General features: G+C 47.6%; 1 protein-coding gene across 8 annotated transcripts in view; it reads right to left on the bottom strand.

Annotated features, from left to right (window-relative positions):
- The window catches only part of PAK5 (p21 (RAC1) activated kinase 5), a 143,762-nt gene that overhangs the window by 72,112 nt on the left and 55,760 nt on the right, over positions 1-15,890 (bottom strand). Inside the window, exon 1 of one of the 8 annotated variants that reach the window (XM_085541090.1) lies at positions 4,729-4,908. The exons of 4 other annotated variants lie outside the window; for them this stretch is intronic. The gene's annotated coding sequence lies outside the window, so the exon portion shown is untranslated. Of the gene's footprint in view, positions 1-4,722; positions 4,909-15,890 lie in introns of those variants that run through there. 3 more of the 8 variants (XM_085541088.1, XM_085541092.1, XM_085541086.1) reach the window with 3 other exon arrangements.

The following is a 15,890-nucleotide window of genomic DNA, read 5'->3' as shown; positions in this document are numbered from 1 at the left end:
GCTCCTTGCTCTGTGGCACACATGACACATGGTTATGCATGTGCTGTCCCAGAGCAGTCTGTAGGGTATCAATTACCTGCATTAAGCAGGTATCACCAATACTCAGTTTTGCAATGGAAGCTACTGGCATCAACATTAACGTGCTGCCAAATCCTTACCGACTTCCAGTAGGACAAGGCTTTTTCCACTGAGCCAAACAAGTGCAATTATGAGCACCCATACGTGAGAGCTTTCTAATTTGTTTTCTTTTCCCCTTCTCATCCTTCATTACTGCCCTCAAAATGTCAGAATAGAAAGTCAGAACTTAAAAGGAAAACACCACCTGCAACCACCGCAGCAACACCAAACTATTTTGGGAGCCAGCCCTCTCCCAGAATATGTTTATAAGGAGCATACACCACATGCTGGGAAGATGCAAGTATTCCCAGGCTTTGGGCTGCATCACTTCAAGCTCTGGCTTGGTCACAGCTTTCCCCACCTCTTGATTTGATTGACTGATGATATAAAGCCTGAACAGGATGACAATTCGCTATTTGGAAAAGACGTGTTCAGTACACAACAGAGTGAAAAACTCATGTACTGAGTTTACAGTTATCCTTCTGTCAGTGTTCCAAAATCTGGTATGGAGGCATGCTTGCTTTGCACTCACCTTGCTCTGATGAAAACCTTCCTACTTCCTCAGCATACAGTATTACCTCTTCCTATTATGCATAAAACCAAATACTCTCCAAAGCCTATGCAGAAACATAGCAAGTTTGTTGCCTTCAAGGACTTTACATTCAATGTGGGGTCAAATTCACTAGATGTAAAACTAGTCTTCTGTGGTGAAGGCAGGATTTGGTTCCAAGTACACCTGATATTTTATTTATATTTCATAAAGAGTTCAGTAACAACTCATTTGCACAGCATCCCGTTCCTGCATCCTTCAGCTGTATCTAAACACTATAGGTGCCCAGGCCCAAGCAGGCCAACAAGGCACCAAGCGTTGATTCCATTAGCTTGCAAAGTGACAAGAGCCTCCTGGGATGGACTGGGTATCTTCAGCTCAAGAACAGACAGTTCTGCACCTTCTTATAAAAAGAAAACTCAACACCTGAGAGCACAAGGAAGCTTTCCAAAGCAATTATCATAATCCCTCCCATTACCCACAGGGAAGCAGTGGCTCAGAGGTTAAATAACTTCTCCGAGGTGCCTCAGCAAGCAGCACAGCCTGGATTAAAGCCATGCTGCCTCCTGACTTCCAGCTCCGCGCTCAGCTCAGTGCCTTAAATAGCTCGAGTGCAAGTAATTAGCTCTGTGCATAAACCCAACTCATGGAATGGAAGAGCTGCAGTTTAACTTAATGATAAGAAGAGTCAATGGAGAATCCTAGCAGAGAAACATTAAGCTTTAACTTGGTACCACCACCTGAATAACCTGCAAGAACATATAGAGGGAAGCTGGTGCACTGTTTATTGCTGCCAGTTTGGGAAGAGTGGATTATTCACACATAACAGAGTGTGCCGCAATAAAATAGCAGCTGTCAGTAGGATAACTCTTATGGCATGTGTTCATTCTTGGTTTTATTGGCATTTCATTTGTCCTCCTTTTCATCAACACAGATTTCACCATGCTTCACTTTGTGGGGTACCTCAATTGCTATGAAAACAACGTAGCTTTTACTGGGGCAGGATATTGGTGATATTGCACGTCTCTGTTTGCACTGTCACGCTGCATTACTGTGCATTTCTACTGTCACCTCTGGCACACGTGGCTCTCCCCTGTCAAAGGTAACTGCGCACATGATTTCTCACTACTCCGCTGCCTCCAGCTGCAACACACTCTTTCACGTTTCAGCTGCCTCCAGCAGAGAACAATCCATCTAAAATAGTCAGAAAAAGGAGAATCTCTACTGCTATTTTTGGTATCCAAGATCTTTGGCTTCACCTATTTTTGGAAGAATGTCTTTGTTCAGCACGATCAAAACTCCCACCCCGTGACACTGGAGCTGCACATCCCGCTGCAGCCAGAGCTGTTCACCAGCAGCCAAGTCTGAACAGCAGAACCGCTGCACAGAACAAATCCAGGAGAGCCCAGAAAGAAAAGTATGAGAGCCAAGATTGTGCTCTGTCTGAAACCTGAGTGAGGTTGTTACTGCCCTCCCACACGCTGGGGCACCTTGCACAGTGAACTCCCCAGGCTAAATACACATCTTGCTCTACATCCTCACTGCTCAGCAGTAACCCTAACCTGGGTGGCACGTGGTACGTAGCAGAAATCAGCATGCATAGCTCTTGTGCTTTAATAAGAGCTTTGCTTAGGGAATAAAAAGAGTCAGAAATAGGAAATGACAGTCTGACCTGTGAAAGAAGATCTAAATTCATACACTTTCGCTTTCTTATTTGATTTAGAAAAACATTCAAGCTCTGTCTGCTCTGGAACTTAAGTTACTTTTGCACTTGCACCAGGTGCATCTTCCAAAAGCAGCAGCACTCTCACTCACCCCAGGCAAAGAAACAAGAAACCATACAAAATAGGTGACGGTGCATGTCACAGCTCACTGTGTGATGTGATGGGTGCATGGTGTTTCCTATGTCACCACAGTCACTGCTCCAAAAGGGACAATCCTTAAACTCCCAGGGACAAGACTTGGCTCACATCATACAATTTGTGCCAGGGCTGCAAGCAGCCAGCAATAGAGCTGAGCCACACGAGAACCAGATATTGTGGCAGCTCTTCGTCCCGAAATACCTATGACAGTCCCATCCCTTTGCCCTAAAGGAAACATAGCACATGACCACCAGGTGAGAACTATCAGCTTCATGAAACTTCCACCACAGTGTTCCTGGTTTTATCAGGGTGGAGCCGCTGACTGTTCCTCAGTGATGCCCCAACTTTGCTTCCACAAAAAAAAATATCAGTGGAAAATCAGCCAAATCCTGTGGCAGAACGAGCAGCACAGCTGCCCTCAGCTCAGCAGCAAAGCACAGGTGGACCAAAAATCCCCACCTAGATAGACAAACAGCACCGCAAGTCCAAGGAAACACCAGCTGTGGGATGTCCTGAGGCATTTCAGCAGGAGGGTTTCTGTTTGCTGTTAATTCATGTTCCAGAAACCACTCGGGTGTTGGTACCCAGTCACACCTATTAACAGTTTCAGTGGACATCACACAGCAGACTTCTAGTTTTAGTTTTTGCAAAGTAAAACAGTAGAAGAGAATTTGTGAATTTGAACGGCTACATCTCAGACATCTGATGTTCTTAATTGGAGCATCTTCAAGCAGTAATTGGACGTAAATGCCAAACTGAGGGTGATGAGTGGACAAACTGGAATGCAGGTGCTCTCCTGTCTGCTGCTCCTGCCTTTTCTCTCCCTCCCCAGAAGCTGTGCTGGTGTCACCCCATGCCCAGCACCACAGACGGTGGAGCCTGCCTTGCCCTCAGCTGTAAACCCAAAGAACATCCCCAGCTGAAGTCAAACAGCACAGTTTGCCCACTATGATCCCTGTTTTGGTACTGAACATAGGCAAGACAAATGAGTTAACACAGAACTCATGTGTTGCTAACAAGTGCCAGGAGAAGTTGGCTCTTGGCAAACTGTGCCAAGCAAACGGGTGCCAAAGAATCCAAGTAACTGCATGGACAATAGAATATGTGACACATGCTAACTGACTAGTTAACTCTCACATCTTTAACGTAAGGTTAAAAAACACCAGCTTAACTCTACAAGGAACACTTTCCCTTCACTTCCAAGGGGCTGCAGCAGCAGCAGCCAGCACACAGCTCCTGTGGCTTCACCTGGCACCCACCCTGCGCAGCCCCAGGGCTCCCAGCAGTGCAGCGCCAACAGCACCGCCACAGCTGGGAGAAGCCAACAACGAGTAAGGGCCATTTTGAGACGTTCTGGTTTTGAGAAGACCATCCCCAGCAGCACCCCATGTTAGGGCAGGGCTCCACATGCACGGCAGCAGATTGTCAAGGCCACAGACGGCAGGACCAGGAGCCTCGCTTGCAGCTCCCGTGTTCAGCAGCGGTATTAGCCGTGTCACAGCACGATAAAGGCAATGACTGAGGAGCAGCGGTCCCGACAGCCGTCTGGGCAGCGGTACTTACGGACAGGACAAACCCCACCGAAGGTACCAACTCTCATCCGGCCAACACAGAAATACATTTTAACCGGCCGGCATTAACAGCCAGGCCCGCAGAATGGCGGTCACACCACCGGCCCCCGTGTCGGCGGAGTCGCAATACGCACCGGCAGCCCTTCAGCTCGGTGCCGACTGTCGGGGGGAGCCATTGTTTCGGTGCGATACCGGTGCTAACAAAGCGCACGGCGGGCAGGGCACATCGATCCCCGGTGACAGGCGCCCGCGTGTTACGGGGCGGTGCGGCCGCTGCAGGTGCGCGCCCGGCCCGCGGGTAGCGGCGTGTCGCCCCGCGGCAACAAGGGGCGCCCACAAAGTTGGGTGTAACTTCCTCCGTTAAAGCGGACGGAGCCCAATGCGTCGCAACCATCACAGCAGCGGGGCGAGCGAGCGGCGGGCAGGAGGTTTCCCCACGCCCACCTCGGCCTCCGAGGGCAGCGGCCCCGAGCCGCGCTCAGCCGCCCGCCACCCTCACAGGTGGGCACGGCCACCAGCACCGGCCCTTTGTCTCCCGCCGCCGCCGCCCAGCGCGGCCCGCTCCGCACCCGCACCGCGAACCGGGGCCTGCCGCCCGCGCCCCTCCGGTAGCCGCCCCTACCTCCACCTCCGCCTTCACGCCGCCCGCAGCGCCGCGTTCGCCGCCTCTCACATCTGGGCCGCGGCCGCCGCACTCCGCTCCGTTCCGGCCGCAGGTGCCGCCGCCTCGCGCCCAGGCAGGGCGGCACGGCACGGCACGGCACGGCACGGCACGGCACGGCACGGCACGGCCCCGCCCTCGCGCCGGGAGGGGCGGTGGCGGCACGGGCGGCTGCGGCCCCGCCACGCCCCCACCGCGTCGGTGTCCGTGCCGGGGGTAGGGCCGTGAGCGGCGGCACCTGCGGGTCCGGCTGAACGTGAACGAAGGGCCGCTCGTAGCGGCGCCGTTACACAAAGCGAGAGGCGCGGCCGCCGTCCCGATCCAAAGCGCGGCACCCCCGTCTCCCTTCGTGCCGCCGATCCCCCCGAGCGAGGGGCGGGCCCCGGGTAGAAATAAAGACATTAAGCGGTGCAGGCTGCGCTCCTCGCCGTGCCTGCGGCGCATCTCCAGAGCATTTCACATCCCCGCACAGCTTAACGCGCTGCTAGAAACCGTGAGTAAGGCTGCTGGAATTCATGCTCCGTTAAAATACAGCAGCAGCACAAACTAGGAACGAATGAACGCCCCGCGCGCTGCCCTCTCTCCTGCTCACATCCCAGGAATTCTCCTGCACAATTTCCTCTTGTTTGGAGATTCTAAGAGCAGAACTGCATCTGCCCTTACCGCCCCTCTCCTTCCACTTCTGCCCTTTCCCCGTTTGCCGTCGGTGTGCAAATCGAAACTGTGAAACACGGCTGCTGGGGAACCTACAGGAGTTGTGTTGGATTCCAGCACACAGTTCATTTGTTCAGAGGGCGGAGGGCCCCTTTCGAAGGAAGAAAAGTTCTTATTCGAACATCATTCATTTTAAACAGAAAGTTACTTTCTAGTGCTATTGTTAGAATGCTGTCATATCTGTGCCAGTTTTTCTTAGAAGGTAGAATTCATGCAGTACTCAGCAGCATTTCCAGGTTTGATTTCCTAGGTGATCTCTAGGGGGTCCCTTCCAACCCCTGTGATACGGTGGTTCTGTGATCACTGAGTACAACTCTTGGCTCCATACAGCACCGCTCACAGTTCATACCCTGTGTCTGAGAGCAGTGTCCAAATGCTCCTTGAACTCAAGAAGCTTGGGGCTGTGACCCCATTCCATGCCTACTGCCCTCTGGATGAACACCCAGATTGACCCTCCTATGGTGATAGCTCTGTCCTTCCTAAAGAAATAAAAGTGCAGAACTCATCCCTCAACCAGCTAAAACAAAAAATAAAAAGATGGAGGACATGAAGATGTGGAAGACTGGGAAACATCTCTGGTGGCCCCAAAGCTCAAAGAACAATTCCTAGATCTTCAGTACTTCCCTTCCAAAGTCAGCTTCTCCAAAAGAGGTTTCTGTGGAGGCCTCGTGCCTCTGCTGATGCCAAGGAACCCAGGATCACAAGAACAGCTCTCCCTGGTAGCTCTGTGCTGGCTGAAAAACCCAGGTAGAGCTCCATAGCCATTTGGCTTACATCAGAAGCACAAACTTCTGAGTTTCTTAGCAATATCTTAAAGCAAGGTGATTTTCTGATTTCCTCTGTTCTGGGGAACAGGTCTCAGGGGCATCTGATGAGAATGTGAGACACTGACGTGTGGCCTAGGTAAACCAGGGCTGATTTCCATGGGATAAGAAGCTCGTGAGACAGTTGTGGGAGTTCTTACATGGTCTGAAAGTCATCCCAAAGCAGACAGGGTGGGCTTTTCTAGAAAGGGAATAGAAACAGGCTTCAGGAAAACCAATAGCATGAGCTATGATGATGAGCAATGTCAGATATGCACAAGGCAGCAAGGATTTCTGTCAGCACTTAAGGACAGGTTTCCAACAGCACCCTGAAGGACACAGTAAGGGATCATAGCATTTTCTTCAAAGCAGGCCACCAAAATTGTCCTAAAAACCTACAGAGCTACAGAAAGACCAAGCTGCAGTGTTGGAAAACTGACTCGAGTAGGTTCTCACCTCAGTTCACCCTCTGCACCTCTTCAGAATTCATCTGGAGAAAGGAGTTCCATCGGGGAAATACAGCACAAGGGCTTGGAAATGGGTTTAATTACTAATAGGATCATTGTTGTATTACTCTAAGTAACACAAATGCCTTCTTATCCATGATTTGGAGTGTTTCTAGAATGCAGTTACTAGAGGTGACAAGATGCCAGGCTCCAAAATGGATAGGAGGGATGGAAAAGGGGAATGAGGGGGGAGGGACACTGCAGGTACTGTATCTGCACATCCGCAAAGCTATTAAGATCAGTGACAGCTCCTGTACAGCATAAGTTCCAGTTTTTGTGTAGGGTATCCAAAATTCTTTGTAAGGCATTATCTGCCCATTTTGCCTTCCCTGTTTTCCAGTGTTGCTGAACTTTCCCTCACATTTTAAAGAGAACAAGGAGGACTATTCTTTTGTAAATTACTTTCATTTATTCTAATATCTTCTCTGAAAACCAAGCAATCCTGACCTTTTGTTCTACTAATGGGAAAAATTATTCTGGATGTCTGCATTTGCAGCGCAAGTGTTCAACATAGTTTTCCCTATTTCTCTATTTAATGCTATTACAAGAATTACACTAGGAAAAAAAAAAAGGTTATTCTTCATTAAAAAAGCCTATTTTTTTAATCTAAATTAAAATAATAATAATAATAATCCAACATCCTATATAGTTATATTTGAATATTCACCATTTCAAACAAAGTAAAATAGTTGGCAAAACTATGTTCCCAGTGACCATTACATTTATAATACATGACACCTGGAAGGAAGCTGATACAACAACAGAATCACAGAATTGTAGGGGTTAGAACAGACCTTCTGAGATCGAGTCCAACCCCCCTGCCAAAACAGATTCCCTACACCAGGTCACACAGGTAGGCGTCCAGGTGGGTCTTGAATATCTCCATAGAAGCAGACTCCACAGCCCCCCTGGGCAGCCTGTTCCAGTGCTCCATCACCCTCACCATAAAGAAGTTCTTGCACACGTTCATGTGGAACTTCCTATGCTCCAGTTTCTGGCCGTTTCCCCTTGTCCTGTCTCCACACACTGCTGAAAAGAGTCTGGCCTCGCCACTTTGCCCCCCACCCCTCAGATATTTATAGACCAGATCAAGTCCCCTCTCAGCCTTCTTTTCTCAAGGCTAAACAGACCCAGTTCACTAAGCCTTTCTTCACAGGGGAGATGCTCCAGGCCCTTCACCATCTTTGTGGCCCTCCACTGGACTCTTTCCAAGAGATCCCTGTCCTTTTTGTACTGGGGAGCCCAGAACTGGACACAGTATTCCAGATGAGGCCTTACCAGGGCAGAGTAGAGGGAGAGGATCTCCTCCCTTGACCTACTGGCCATGCTCTTTTTAATGCACCCCAGAATGACATTGACCTTTTTGGCCATGAGGGCACACTGCTGGCCCGTGGTCAATCTGTCATCCACTAGTACACCCAGGTCCCTCTCAGCAGAGCTCCTCTCCAGCAGGTCTTCCCAAAGCCTGTACTGGTGCATGCAATTATTCTTCCCTAGGTGCAAGACTCTACACTTGCTTTTGTTAAACCTCATCCGGTTTCTTACTGCCCAGCTCTCCAGCTTGTCCAGGTCTCGCTGAATGGCAGCACAGCCTTCAGGCATGTCAGCCAATCATCCCAAGTTCGTGTCATCAGCAAACTTGCTGAGGGTGGCTACTATCCCCTCATCAAGGTAACTGATGAAGATATTGAACAAGACCGGTCCCAGCACCAACCCCTGGGGAACACCACTAGTTACAAGTCTCCAACTGGACTCTGCACCGCCAACACACAATAATAACTACAAAGAAACCAGCCCCAACCCTAACTTAAACAACTGCAGTAAAATAAAGAATCCCAGGCTTAGTCTTTGCTGCAAAGCTGAAGCTTTCCCTGGTGCATCTGAGCAAGAACAACACAGGGCACAGCAGTGAACGTTCCCTCTCTCTGAGTCAGCATGAGTGACATGTGTCTGTAATGCACAGCGCTGCATGTCAAATCCTGGCACTGTGCATATGGCTTTTGGCAGGGGAATAAAGAAATTAAACCTATGCTGTTTTATCTTTAGTCTCAAGTGTAATTCGAAGGAAACTGTCACAGCATATTGGCAAAATGGGCTGCCAATTGCTCAACTACAGTGCTGGGAGAGACTCCATGCTGCTCTCAGAGAGCTGAGGCAGGAAGGCAAAGTAACTCACCTGCACCCCATGCTGCACCTGGAGAAGGGCAGGCAGAGGAGCTTGCTGTAATATATGAAATAGAAACAAACCCCTACAAATGTTAGATGAAGCCAAACCACTGAAGTGACCATTTAAACAACGTGTTTCTCCTCTGCATGCACAGAAAAACGTTCTTTCCTTCAGATCAGTCTAAATGGGGAAAACAACTGGGGGCTGGAACCAGAAAGATAAAGAGCTGCTTTGGTAAGAATCTGGCGATTGGAGAGTCTGGTCTGCTGACCACTTCACATGCAGAATGAGTTTTGATAATTGCATTCCTCCCCTTAACACTGTATATCCACCGTATTTGAGATTATACTGTGATTTAAATCGGGAGACACTAACTAACGTGTTTCCTACTGTGCTCGTGCACCCTGACACAGATCAGCATTCAAATTAGTCACGTAGCAGAGGTGTCAGTCATCAATTTGGAACATAAATTGAAAAGTGTTTGGTAATTTCAGACTTAACATGCAGCTTCTTAAACAAATACGCTAACAGCATATGCTGATCACAGGTGACAAGAGAGCACTAGGCACCAGTGAATAACTGTCAGTTGTTCCTTTGGAAAATAATTTAAAAGCCCAAATGAAGAACAAGATTAATTTAAATAATCAGTTTTGCATTTCCTGTTAGCTGATTTAAGTCAGGATGAAAACTGTTGATTAAATTCCCTGATTTCAATCAGTGCCCCTGTGCAAGAGTGCAAGCCTATGAACATAAGACCCTGATAGCAATAAAAGACTCTTTGGAGAAGAAATAGCTTTCATAGAATACTGAAAGACCACCGTCCTTCCTCTGCAAGAAGAAAAATGAATCTTACTAAGCTAAGCAATTTTTCTCCCTTAAGCTCAAAAATATTAGTAACAGAACAATAAGACATGGGATAGGATATTCATAGCCTTATTATGCAGGTAGGACTGAACTTGGGATCCCTTTCACTAACTGTTGATATGGAAGATGAAGTATGGATAGATTAATGTAAAAGACAGGTTTGAGATCCCTGAGTATTGCAACTCAACACCCTGCCCAGCTGCTTGGCCTGTCAAGGTCTACAAGCTGTTGCCTGGAGAGGATGGCTGAAGGGTGCAGGGTGAACAGGACCACGATGCCTCAAGCACCGCAGTGCTTCTGTCCAACCCCTGGACCCTCCAAAAATGGTTTACAAAGGCAACATCTCTGATCCCAAGCAGTTATTCTCACAGTCCTTCCTCAAATCTCACCCGAATTTAAGATGCCTTTGTTGTTCTTATCAGTAAAAAATCAAAGCATGAAAGTATTCATAGCGAATTACAGCAAACGCAGAAAGCCATATTTCACCGAGGGCAGTATGGATATCATCATCCTGTAGTCCTAATGCAGATCTCTTCCTATTCCTCTTGACTTCAGGAGATGTGGGATTGCTTGCTGCAGAGAATGCACTGGTACAACCCCACGGCCCCTCTCCAAGTTTGTGGGGCTGGCAGGAGTCTATTTCTGCGCTGCCCAGTGCTCTTTGTGCACTCCTGAATCCCAAAAGGGATCTCTGTCGTTCTGGGACAGTGCAGTGGTGCCAGGGCTGCATCAGGCTCCAATCCCTGCTACAGCTGCAGGAGCACAGAGCCCTGTGGGTCCTGGCATCTGCACACAGGAGCTGTGCTGTCGTGTCTGTGGGTGCTGAGCAGGCACCACCTTGGAGACCTCTTGTTTTTTGTGATAAAGCTATGGTAATCCACAAATGCATTTATATATTGCTTTCATTCCTCCAGCATTTGTACTATCCACCTTTGTGTCACATTGCCTTGCAGATCTGCTTCCAAAAGGCTGCCTTTATCCTTCTAAAAGCATTTCCAGTGCTTAGCAAGATTTCAGAGCCCTTGACTTTGCAGCTGGCAAAATTTACAACATGTTTACAATACCCTGCATAATTTGGCTATGAGATAGTGTATAGCATAGTCCTTCACTGGTGCACAGTGGGAGAAGAACAAGTGGAAAAAAAAAAAGAAGAGCGATGGAAAGCCAAGAAAAACAGATGGTAGCAAGCTCTTCAAGGGGCAAGAATGAATAAATAACTGCAGATTTTCTTTTTTTCCCCCACAAAAATATATTATTAAATAAATAACACAGGTTTTCAGAAACGTGGACTATATTGAATGTGCATTTTTTCCAGTATTAAACAATGGCACTTCATCAAGACCGACTGTCTGTACTGCACATGTTTGCCTAAATGAAGCAGAGAGAAGCAAACTAGCATTTCTCAGAAAAGTTCTTGTTGGACCCGAGGGCCACATTTCATGCTTCCTGGAAAGTTATCTGACAGATAACATGTCAGATCTTTTGCAGGCGTAAAGCAGAGCGGCCTGGACTTACCACGCCGTTTAGCAGCATTAATCTCTGACAGTCCGTGTCAGATCTGCCTTTCTTTAAGAGCATTTCTTCTCTTAAAGAAAGCTCTTCTCAACTTTCTGGGGCTCTTCCCTGTTCTGATATTTGAGCCAGAGAAAACTGCACCTACTTAATAGCCCAAGCACACTTCTAAGATGATTAACGGATCAATTTTTGTCTTTATTTTTGACCACATCGTGTCAAGCAAGAGTAGAAGAGAACTGCTTAAAAATACCCAAGTATATAAATAACCTTACTTTCTTCCAGCAAAATATTTTCCCCCTCTTTATAAGTCACCCAGAGGAAGCCAAGCAGCATATGGGATGCATGAAAATTGCTCTCTGCCAATCTGTCAATCCATTTTAGTGATGCCGTGTATCAACCCCAGCTCTGTTATTAACAGCCTTCCCTGCGCAAGGGCTGCCAACTGGCCTGCAGTCAGCTATTCGCCATGAGACAAACCATCTCTGCTACACTGATCTATGGGCCTGCAGAGCAAAAAAGCTGCAAGGCATCAAATCTCACATGGTTTTCCTCTGTAGCCATGGTGCAAAAACAATCTCTGCCGCATCACCGATGCTTGTTTGCTCACCCGCTGGCGGCAGGGGAAGGCAAGTGAGCAGGCATCTAGCAAAGCTTTTTCTGTTAGCCAGCCTCAGCAATGGGTTAGAGAGCAGAAAACATCACAAGCTGGAAGGAGCTGCAGCCTCTGATAAGGGGCGATAACCTCTTGACATGGCAGCTGTGGAAGAGGGTCGTGTCTCACAGTCATTCCTCTGGGCTATGGCAAGAACAGTAGGTTTGGGGAATAACATGGAGCCAACGCTGCAGTAGTGCAAATCTGTGGTGAATCTCTATGTAACAGAGGCAGTTACCAACCTGAAGCAGAGAATGAGCAAGAATTGGATCTGAATTCCCAAAGCACCCTCACACATCAGCGCTTAAAAACTACTGCACCTTCCTTGCATGTATGAAATGAAGAGGCTCTATTTTTCTTTCTGGAGATCTGGACTCACAGCGTTGGCTGCCTATAAAACTTAAAATGTCTTCTACCAGCACTGCAATAAATCACAAGGCTCAGGATATTTCTTGGAAGCCAGAAACAGCAATGGGAAAGAAGGGTCAGCCTCATCATGTAACTGCTTTTCCAGAGGCAACACAAGCTGAGTTATGCCCACAACACTGCTGCTGCTATTTTCATCCAAGCTCCTTTTTCTGTTCCACCCATGCAAATATGAATGCTATCACTTTAGTTTTTAACTCCTTCTGCTGAGAGAAGAAAATAAGTCCCTCCTCCAAACCACGTGCTTCCATGTTCTGGCATTGATTGCGTTTGCTAAATGAAAAGAATCATCTCTCAAAATCCTAGTCCCTAAGAAGCAATAAGGCTGCGGGTGAGCCTCCCAGATGCCAGGTACCTGGCTCCTCACCCAGCAGGTACCAAGTATTCCTCCTCCAAACTGTAGCTCCAGAAGAACACTAGACAGACCACTGTAGTTTTGGGCGACTGGGGGACCAGGAATTTGCAGCAGTGCAGCTGAGTTCATACATCTGTGCAAACTTCTGCAAAGTCAGTGAGGTCAGAGGCTGCTCCTTTCAAAGCAGGACAGGTTTCAAAGGGACACGAGCTGCCAGAAGAGGCCACTGTTAGGAATGCCTCCAACTCCCCCTGAACTGCAAACTGAAGTGCTTCCTTTTGTTAGAGCATATGGCCAAATCCTGAATCCTACACACGGTTTAATGCCAAGAATGACTATTAGTTTGGCATCCTGCACTGCAAAGAAGCCATCGGGAGTTGTGCCCAAATGAGAAGCTTGCCATTTCAGCCTGTGCTGCATTTCCCAGGGTGCATATTGGCCAACACGTCACCTGGCCCTGATACTGCCCACTCACCGCCATGTCCCTAGATTAGCCCAGCTCTTGCCATACTGTGCTCTCACCAGCCACTTCACCTGAGACAACATGCATTTGGATTTCACCCTCATACTGCAGCGTACAAAAGACTGCACTATGACTGTTTTGCAACCCAAAGCATTTTTCCATTATATATATTTTTTGCAGTACTGGGTAGGCTAGTATTGTAGAATAATAGAATTGCAGTCACCAGGTAGAATATTTTCTACGGTTCCTTTGACATTATCAGTACTCTGAATATATTCTCTCTTCCTTAAGCTTCCAAAATTACAATGATCAAAGCAACCTGCATTTATATACTGATGTGCTCCTGCATTCAAGAGATTTGCCAAGTGCTAAATATAAGTTTTTTCACTCTAGACAAAATCAAATTCAAATTCCAGCTGCCTCTGCTAATATGCTGCAAAGGTTTAGCAGTACAAAGCCATTGTTGCAGAAGCAGACACCAAAGATGATTATATTAAACTGAAAGAGGAATTGGTATCAGCATAAAATTACTTTGCTGGAGATCCCAGTGTTCATTTCCTTCCACTGACATGAGCAGACACCTTGGGTCCTTCATAGTCACTGCAGACGAGGCTTTGCCAAGACCTCCCTCCCTCCCCACCAAGGCACTGACTTAAAAATCAGCTTAAAGCAGCACTGAGATTCCCAATGTAAAGAACTTCCTGATTTCAGCAGTACCAAGAGAGATTATGGCATTTAAAGCATACAGCATCAGTTTAAAGAATGTTATCCTCTCACTCTTCCCCATTAGCTGCCATTCTTGGGCATCTCTGAGCACTCTTCATGCTACAATTACACTGATAGCCATATGCACGAGATACCTGCTGCAAACAGATTTCTCTGGGCACACACATATAGAGGTTTGCCAGGATGCCTCATCCTCTCCCTGCAGCCCTTCTGATGGTACCACTGACCACAGATACAGACAGCACCAGTTCCTTGCTGTTCTTGCCTTGCTGACATCAGCTGACCTAATTTAGAAACTAGACTGAGACCTCTGCTCATATCTGGAATACAGAACACACCAGCCCTGGTCCTCAGACCACACAGACACTTCCCAACCATGGAAAGGATTTTCACAGTTCAAAAGGCAAGAATTAACATAGGTGCTCAGCAGTATCTAAATTAAAAGGACAAACTGCAGGATCAGGCATCCTGGAGTAACGGATGTCTCTACAGTCTCTAGCAAATAAGCCATTATTCAAATCCTCTTCAATACAACACAGCCTGGGAAGGAAGAAAAAAAGGCCGATAGCCCCATGGTTGTGTAGGACTGCCAACATGAAGCAATGAGAGCACAGTGTGTGGCACCTCAGCTGCATGGCCTCTGAGCACAGGAGCCTGGTTCCTGCACATGGAGCATCCTCTGCCCTGCTCCACTGGTAGACATGCCCACACTGTTTTGGCACAGCACGGTCACTGGGGAGTGGGCACTGATGGCGTGCTACTGAAATCACAGTCTGCATCAGTGTGGATGATGGTGGAGGGAAAGGAGAAAAACACTGTCCCTCAATTCAGCAACAAATAACAAAGGGAAGGGTTAAGAATCAGGTCTTTAGAGGTATTTATCTAACTCCTTCTGATATCACGCAACAAATGCTTTAAAGAGAATCTCTCTGAAACTGTTTGCCCTGTGCAAAAGTCACATTGGAAATTGTAAGTAAATCAGGATAGCTCCCTACTCTGTTGCAGTGATCAGAGTCAGTGCTTCAAACAGAAGGGTGCCAGGCTCTTGGCAAAGCTGTCATTACATTGCTTTCCTTCCTGCTGCACTGTTCATATTGACTTCAGTGATGTCTCTTTTAGAGGATGGATTCATACAGAAGGAGAGGGCTTTAAACTCATCCCCAGCCAGAAGAGAATCATGGAGATAACAAAAACCTGCAAAAAGAGATCCAGAGGATCTGAAAACTGAAAGCAAAGGTGAATGCAGAGGACTAAATTGACTGTAGTAAATGGATCATGCTTGAAAACTAAGGTGATGAGCCATGCTTGCAAGGCTGGGATGGCGCAGCACAAGCACATGGGGCCTGCAGTATTTTCCAAAGGGAACTTTTAGAGTGAGCAACCAAGAAGGCAACATGCAGCACGGCCTGAAGCTCCTGTTCCCAAACTGAGGTAGGTCAGTCAGGTGGTGCTTGCCTGTCACTGCTGCTGTTGCCACCCTGGTTTGCCAAGCCTCACCACTGTCGCATGGGCTGGGATAATACAGGGAGCTCGCAGGTGTGCTGAGCATGTCAGCACCCTTCATCTTGGCTACAGAGAGAGATGGAGGATGCAAGGAAGGACGCAAGATTTGATGCCAGAAATTCCTGAGTAAAAAGTGAAGTTTTAATTTTGCAATGGTGAACCTGTCAGGAAGCTGATCCTCATTTGATTTGAAGCAGCTGCTTCCTGCCAGGTAAAAACAGAAACTGAGCTCACTTGCAGCTGTGGCAATAACTGAGGCCATCTGGAAAAGCCAACAGAGTGCAATTCTCCAGCAGGATCTCAGAGCAGGAATATGCCTCAGGTGACATAAAGGCTTTACCTGTACTGTACATGTACAGAAACCCCATGTTTTTAGGGATCTGGCTTCAAATAAATAAACAAAAAAGACTTAGGCAGTATCTATAGGTGTCCTCA

The sequence above is a fragment of the Coturnix japonica genome, chromosome 3 (genome assembly GCF_054131305.1).
Source record: "Coturnix japonica strain WE chromosome 3, WE-NBRP24, whole genome shotgun sequence".
Classification (NCBI taxonomy): domain Eukaryota; kingdom Metazoa; phylum Chordata; class Aves; order Galliformes; family Phasianidae; genus Coturnix; species Coturnix japonica.
This window is presented reverse-complemented; position numbering and strand designations above follow the sequence as displayed.